The sequence below is a fragment of the Stegodyphus dumicola genome, chromosome X2 (assembly GCF_044657685.1).
Source record: "Stegodyphus dumicola isolate Sdum_Otavi_A_Nest chromosome X2, ASM4465768v1".
Taxonomy (NCBI): Eukaryota; Metazoa; Arthropoda; class Arachnida; order Araneae; family Eresidae; genus Stegodyphus; species Stegodyphus dumicola.
In genome coordinates this window covers 71566008-71574143 of record NC_140781.1, presented here as the reverse complement: position 1 = coordinate 71574143, position 8136 = coordinate 71566008, and the positions used below count along the sequence as shown (strand labels likewise).

General features: G+C 32.7%; 1 protein-coding gene across 3 annotated transcripts in view; it reads left to right on the top strand.

The window, feature by feature from the left end:
• The first annotated feature begins 642 nt into the window (after positions 1-642).
• Positions 643-8136, top strand: part of Mt2 (tRNA (cytosine(38)-C(5))-methyltransferase) — a 54899-nt gene continuing 47405 nt past the window's right edge. The window contains exon 1 of one of the 3 annotated variants that reach the window (XM_035354176.2): positions 643-775. The gene's annotated coding sequence lies outside the window, so the exon portion shown is untranslated. Of the gene's footprint in view, positions 776-1050; positions 1191-8136 lie in introns of those variants that run through there. The other 2 variants (XM_035354177.2, XM_035354178.2) reach the window with 2 other exon arrangements.

Genomic DNA, 8136 nt, shown 5'->3' with positions numbered 1-8136 from the left:
CTCAAATCTAGGCTTTCTTCCTTTTCTTAATGCTATACGTCGACATGTTCCATTTTTTATATAGATTTATTCATTTATTATCAGTATGCATCTCAGTGAAAGGAGAGAAAATCTGTCTCTCGCACTCACACAAAAAGTCTTATGCAACTGAATTAAAATCACCTGACGTCAAATACCCAAACTAAAGCAAATTTTCATTTCACCAGTTGGTCAAGGGAAATTATTTTCTTTTTTATTCTTTCTTCATGTTACGTACCTTTCAACTGGTTTTCTAAGAACGTGCTTTTATTTTTTAACAATTAATCCAGATGTGATAAACATCATCATGAAAACATTGGCTTCTGGAATCCTTGATTATTTTTTATACTTTTCGCGGTTTTTTTTTTTTTTTTCTAAATTTTTTTATTTTTAAGCACATTAAATTTATTGGGAAAGGGGCCCAGGAAAATTTTTTGCATAGGGGCCCAAGATTTCTAGTTACGCCACTGCATGTTTGGCGGATACTTTGGCTCAGGGTGTTTTACTTATTTACATATTTTCTTGGAACTTTTTACCCTAGTCACATAGTCACTTACAGGTCTGTTTCTAGGATATACCATTCAGAAAAAGTACTTTTTTGATGGATCAGGTACTCTGGTGTTACACTACCTGCATTAATTCCCTTGAAAGTTTCAGTTTTCATGTTGGAAGTTTAACTACACATACAAGTTTACTAATAGATCCAAATAGATGGAACACGGTTTAGCTCAATTTTTAGCAGTGGAATTTTATCTAGGTAATAAAATCGCCAACTCTGAGCATGTAGCTATCTTTTTCCGTAATTCATAGAAGGGTCAACAGTAGATTTTGCGTATCTGGAATATTTGTCCCTGAGAAAGACCTTTCAATTGTTTCCAAGGGTATCGGCTGAATTTCCGATGCGAAATTTCTTGTCCCTGTAAAGGTCGTTTTATTATTTCAGAAGATACGTTAATACATTTTTCGTACAGCGATACGCGATATAAACAACGCTATGGTCTAAAATTCCCTATACTCAAAATTCCTTTTCCCTTTCTCATATCCCAGAGAAGGAAAAAACCGGTTATGAGCAAAAGTGAGGTTTGGGGTCTAGACACTTGTTTTGCGACGAACAGATAAAATAGACAGATGTCATAAATCGACTGAAAATAGAAACGTATCAGGTCGTAAATGTAATTAATTTTTGTTTTATCATTTGCTAATTTTTTGTTGGCTTTAACTGAGTGCATTAGAAATAATCTCTAAAATTAAAAGTTTCCGAGCCCTCTAAAGCGCGCACTGTACAATCAACAGAAATTTATAAGAAATAAAGAATAATTAATGCAACAATAAATAAAGAGTTATTTAATGCATGGGAAAGAGATGAAGTATTAATTAATTAATGATAATTGGGTAAATAATGAATGAACTTACAATTGTTATATAAGTTTACGTTAACTAAAATTGAATAATTAAACATATGATAAAATAGTGTATTTTTGCATAAAAGGAGGGTAAATATTTTAAACGTGTAATCAAATGAAACTTCCATTTTGTTTTGCGTTTTAATCCATTTAAAGTCTAATCAATTGGTTAAATTCAGACAGTACATCCTCATCTTCTGAAACATAATAACATATTGCATTTCAGCTTGGGGTACATTTCCCAAATGTTCCTCTTTACCATATATACTTTGTCTTTTCCTGGAACAGTGACATGTTTAGTAGCTATTATTAATATTAGTTTTACTGATTTCTAAGAAAATGTATTTGTGAAAAAATTTTCTGTTAATACTGTGACTTCCAGACTCATGTTTTGACTGAATTAAGACTTCACTCAAAATATCAGAAGTACTGAAGACTGGCTTCAGCTGCATTTAAAGCCTGAGTTCTACTTTCGTTATCTTGTTAAAAATTAGAATTTGTGCATGAATTAAATATTTCTAATTTGGTAATCTATTTTCTCAGAAAGAATGACTTGATCTCCTTATTGATGACTGTTAGAAATTTAACGCTATTTTTTTTGTGAGAATTTAGATTCAATTCAGTGTATATAATGTAGCTCATTCAAAAATTAATATGTCAGTTTGAATTTTTTTTTTTGGTGTGTGTGTGTGTTTGTAAATCTTTTGTTAAAGTGAACAAATTGTGTGTGCTTTTGTTTTGATATTTTATCAGTGTAGCTTTTATTAGTAATGAATGTATTTATTAGAGATGATATAACAAAAGTTTTGTATTTATTTAACAGAAGTTATGTTATATAGTAATGGTTGATACATAGCTCTTCGATTCATTTTGTTTACTTGAAGCTGTGTACACTATGAAATTTTTTAGATCCTAAAAGTGTTTTGAAACTGATTAACATAATTTTAATAAATTGTATATTTTCAAAGTTAACTTTGAATCTAAGAAATTTAATTTTCTCATTATTTACACCACTGCATACATAACTTCTCATTTCATTAACTTAACCTTTTTGTGTGCTTGATGGATGAAATTCCTGAGATTAGAAGCATTATTTTTGTGATTAACTTCTTTTATTCTCTTTTGGAATGCTAAGCTGATTTGCTTAAGGTATTTTCTGCGGGAAAAGTGCAGAATCGGCCACTGCTTGGCGCGCTTTTAAGAATTGCACATACTCGATATCTATGTACACATCGACCTATTTTCACTTAAAAAAAATCCCAGAATTGCACAAAAATGGTTATTATGCACTCCGTTGACTTTATCCATGTACATATCGACTTATTTTCACTTAAAAAGTCAAAGAAAATTGACAAAAATCCAATTCTTCTTACTCTTGTAAAAAGCGCCAAACAAATAAGTGGGCGATTCTGCTTTTTACCCTTCTCTATTTGTTTTTTCACATTTGCAATGGACATATTTCAACACGATAAAGCCTTGGGTGAATCTTTACATTATGGTAACTTGGCGATTTTTTGGCGAAAATTTGGCGACCAACCCTGCTACAGCAACCTGCTAGTTTTGTTTTGGACGCCATTTTGTTTTCACGAAGTAAAGGCATTTTTTTTTTTAACTCATCATTTTTTTCCAGCAATCTGCTAGCCGAATTACGTTTATACTAGAACTTTTATGGACCATAAATGCTTAATCATGATGAAGATTAGGAGCAAAATTGGGAGAAAGTGCGGAATCGCAAACCGATTGCCGCGTTTTTAAGAATCGCACGTACACGGTATCCATGTACACGTCCACCTATTTTCACTTAAAAAAAATATCCCAGAATTGCACAAAAATGGCATTGCGCACACTCTTGACTTTATCTATGTACACATCGACCTATTTTCACAAAAGAAAATTGACAAAAATCTAATTCTTCTTACTCTTGTAAAAAGCGCCAAACAAATAAGTGGGCGATTCTGCACTTTAGCAGCGAAATTGTTTCTAAGTGCTTATTAGCTACAATCACGATCGGAATTTTCCGGAAAATGTCACATTACATGTCTCATGATCTCTTATTTCTCTAAGACAAAATAATCTGGGATTCGAACTGTGTACTTCTCAGATTATTGCTAAAGTCCTAGCTAGTAACCTTTATCGCCTTACCAAAATGTCACCAAACTACCTGTTACCATGTTCTAAAGATTAGCCGGGCCTTGGAGATGTTTTGTGTCTCCAAGCAAAAACATTTGCAAAGGATATTTTAACACATTACCTGAAAGATTATAAAATAGTATCTTTATGTACTCATACTTTCTCTCATACTATTGCCACTACTATACTGTATGCTGTCTATTGGGGTCTTTTAAAATTTTGCTGTATATTGGCAAATTATACTTTGTTATACTTTAACTTTGTTTGATGTAACATATTGCTGTTAAATTGATAATACACATTAACTTTCAATTAAACATACATATTAAATTTGTATGAACCTTGTATTGAACCCTTTGTTTGTACACTAAGAACACATCCTGAAACTGAAAACTACTTAATTAAACTTGGGTATGCTAATGATATAAATTTTGTCTAATGCATAATGGTTTAAAATAATGATGATGCATTATAAGCCTAAAAGAAACGTTGAAATATTATTGCACATTTTGATTATTAGCAATTTAAGATGCACAACAAATCATTCACTATTCTAAGTATTTTTAAGTGTTCATGAGTCCTTGACATTTATCACATATAGGCATACATGAAGTTCTTACCTCAGTCAGTGTGAAATTTACAATCATTAGTCCTTACACTCAGATCTTTGGAGAAGGTCGTCAAGGAATTGATCATGGTAACTTAGTTCAATCTTGGTAACTTGGTTTATCTTGGTTGTTATTCTCCTCTTCCTGTTTCAAATCAGAACTTGTTCACATTTCCATGATTTTAGGTAACTCACATAAGCTGCAATAGTGAAGTAGCATGCTCACTTTTTTGCTTCTAGTGTGTTACGTTGTAGGTATCATAGGGCAATATTTTTTGGTACTTTTCGTTTTGCTGGCGCAGACGATAAAGTCACCTGTAATGGTACAACTGATGCCAAACAGAATATCTTCGCTGGTAACTTTTTACACCTGATCTTCAAAACAAGTCTCATATTGATTGCTTATCAGATTTTTTTTTTTTTTTTCAATACAACAGAATTTTTACCAGATAGTTAAATTTCATGCCCTAAGACCATTCAGAAAAGTCAATTAGGGTGTAATCACACCAAAGGCAAAAATATAGAAAAGGCAAAGGGTTAAATTCGTGAATTCTAATGAGAATGCACTAGCGAAGTAAAGCACTGCGGTTTTACATAATTTCTGAGTAAGCTATTTGTACGAATTGAAATAATTCTTGCATTTAAACTTGTATTCCAAATTAAGATTTAACTTGAAATTAATGTAGATAATTACTGAGAGAATTATATTTTTGTAGCGTAGTTTACGTGAGATGAGATCACTTGGGATCACGTGATACGAACCAGCGAATCAGGATGTTGAACCATGATAGCATAGAAAAGTCTTAAATTAATGTCTTTTTACAAATTTATTATCTTTATTTATTGCTTTTTACAAAATTTTTAATCATATTAAAATATTTATGCCTTCAAAATAAAAAATTCTTAGAACTAACATTTGTTAAAATTTTTTACGTGTATCTGTATATTGTCGCCAACAAAGTCTGCTTGGTAAGATTTGCGGCGGTGAAACGGAAAAGTACCTATTTTTTTTAACTTTAAATAATTCTTAATTTTTCGGTTGTGTTTTGTTAGATTGGCTTGCAGCTTTTTGAGCATATTTCATCACAGCAATTTCTCCTTGTTCAAATATTACTGTGCAACATCACTTTCTGTTGAATCTTTCCTTCTTCTTCTTTCTTTCTTTCTTAATTATTTTTTTTTATGTTCTGTTCTTGCTTGCATTTGTTCTTGAGTTTCTCGTGGGTTATTCCATGTTTCTGCATCTTCATCTGCTAGCTTGCAAAGGATACCTTTATTAAATCTGAGCAAATAACCAAGTAGCATTTCAAACTAGTATTCTAGTAAGTGTTTTTTTATCATGTTTTTTAAGTTTTTTCTTTAATTTCAGAGTTTCAAACCTTATGCAGTTTATCTGAAAGACTTTTCATTATGTTCCTAAAATTGTTCTGTTCCTCTAGAGTTGGAGCCAGAATGTCTGCAATCAGTGCGGTTACACCGGGAAAGAAAATTTTTAGATTTAATAAGGAACCGGGCAGCAGAATTTTGGTGTCACCAAATTTGCATTGGGCAGCAAAAATCTAGCACTAGGCCTGCCTCTACTATACTATTGGCTTTGGGATGTTTGGTAACATTCAAGATATCATCAGTTCTATCATTTGTACAATATTGCTTAAATTGAAGTAAATTAAAACATGATCCTCTGCTACTTGTTATTTTTTTCCTGTAAACTAAATCATTAACAGAATCATTCAGGCATTTTAAAACATGCTTAGCACTTGTAATTTCCACTGCGAAAAATTCACACAAAGATGTCCTGTCATGGCAGACTCACATGTGCTTATTGCTCTGTGGAAGGTCATTGACAGTGAGAATTGCAAAGGGGCACATGCAGCATTCTCAGGACTATGTTCAAAGTGGAAATTAGAATAAGAGGTATGAACTGTACAAATAAAAAAAAAAAAAAGTGTTTCAAAGGCTAGACAATCAGCAGCAGAGAGAGATCCCTGTAAAAATTTATCTTATGCGGAAGCAGGAAAATTGCTAAAATCCGTGTGCATCCAAACTACTTCAAGCATACTAAAAAATCGGGCAAACAAAATTTACTGGTAGAAAACACGCCAAATAAAAATAAATGTAAAACATCAAAACAGAATATAGAAACCCAAAGAAGAAAATCACAAAATCTTTCATAAGCTTATTTGGTAGCTTTAGTTCTTAAAGTATAGGTTTTATGAATGAAGTGGAACTGAGGATAAATATTCCGAAACATTTATTTCCACACAAAACAAACAAACAACAAAAAAAAAAAAAAGTACTGGAAAATAAACATCATACATAATGGCTACTCTTATTTCATGGAATTGTCATGGTTTCCACCAAAATCTCGTTGGTATCAACAATATCAGTAACTTATGTTGCCCTCTGTGCTAAGCAGTGTAGGAAATTTTACTGAAACCCAAACAAAAAAGGAAGATTCAGAGGTTATCATTTACAAGGAAAAAAAATCTTGTAGATAAGCATGTCTGTAGAGGTGCTGCTCTCCTCACCTCGCCTGACTATTCCTCTAGTTTCTTTAACAATGGACCTCCAAGCTGTTGCTGTATAAGTAAATCTCAGAGCATTAGTTTCAATTTGTTTCCTCTGTTTGCCTCCATATATTCAAATTCATCAATGAGATTTATATAATCTTACAGAGCAGCTGCCAGAACCTTTTTTCATAAAGGGGGACCTTAATGGCCGCACTCTTCTGTGAGGAAGTAAGCCTACAAACCCTCGAGATATGCAAATTGAGCAGCTGGTTGATAATCATTGTTCTCAATAATGGACAGAATATCTGCTTCCATAAGCCCTGCAGGTATCTTACAGTAGTGATCGTTTTACTATTTCTTTATCTCTTGCATGAGAAGGATCAATTTTTATCTCGAGATCCTGTGTTTTATATTTGATAGGGCAGACTGCAAAATTTTCTCACCTGTTGTATAGTTCACAGAGGAAATGGTAAAGATGTGCATATGAATGTTGTAGTGAAACCTCTTATTAATGCTTATATTCAGGCAGTTACACTCCCTATACATTTGATATCAAGAAAGCTGCCAAACTATTCCAAACCAGGGTGGAATCATGAATGCCAAGATATTCTGAAACAGCAGAGAAAAGCTTGGGGAGTTTTTTGCAGCTATCCCACTTTTGTCAAACCTTATTGCCTTAAAAAAAGCCAGACAAAATGCAAGAAGAGTGAGGTGCAAAGGCCAGAGGGATTCTTTTCTCTGTTAAACATACCAAGGGCCGGCACTAGGTAACTGCCTATGGCAGCAAAATTTAGTGGTGGGGAAACCAACTGAGCTAAAAAACTCATATATTCTGATTGCCTGAATCTAGAAAATAAGGGAATAGTAAAATAAGATTAAATACAGCAGGAATTGATAGGTTTCCGGTCATTCTTTTATTTTGAAATGCACAGCAGACAACGATAGACAAGCTTCAAAGTTCTGGATAGTGTGTACTTGTATACTCGACCTTGTGACATGAAGTAAGAGATGCATGTCCACCGCTGACGGGATTTGCACAAACTTTTTTTACCTTCTAATAAAAGAAGGTCAGATTTAAAACAATGTCTTATTTATGCAATAACGTGCACTGGGTCCATTTAGATTGTGGTAGTGATACAGTTTATGCTACACTTACAGTGTAGTGGATGCGAAAAGTACTTTTTAGAGGTTTTTAAGTTAGTACTATTTGTTGTACCTGCACCTTTAATATTCTAAGTTCACTCAGCGATTTTTTCAACTGCTTATCCTTTTTATGTATTTATGTTAAATTTCCATGTTCTAGGGAGCTGTTAAACCGATTTCAATGCAACTTTCTGCTATATTTATTGTTATTAATTTTGAAATTTTAAATAGGACAACTTTCTGGATGGTTGCTGCATAGTGTATCCAAAACGTATAAAATTTTTTTAAATCTATATATTTAGATCCAAGACATCTTAGGTTATAT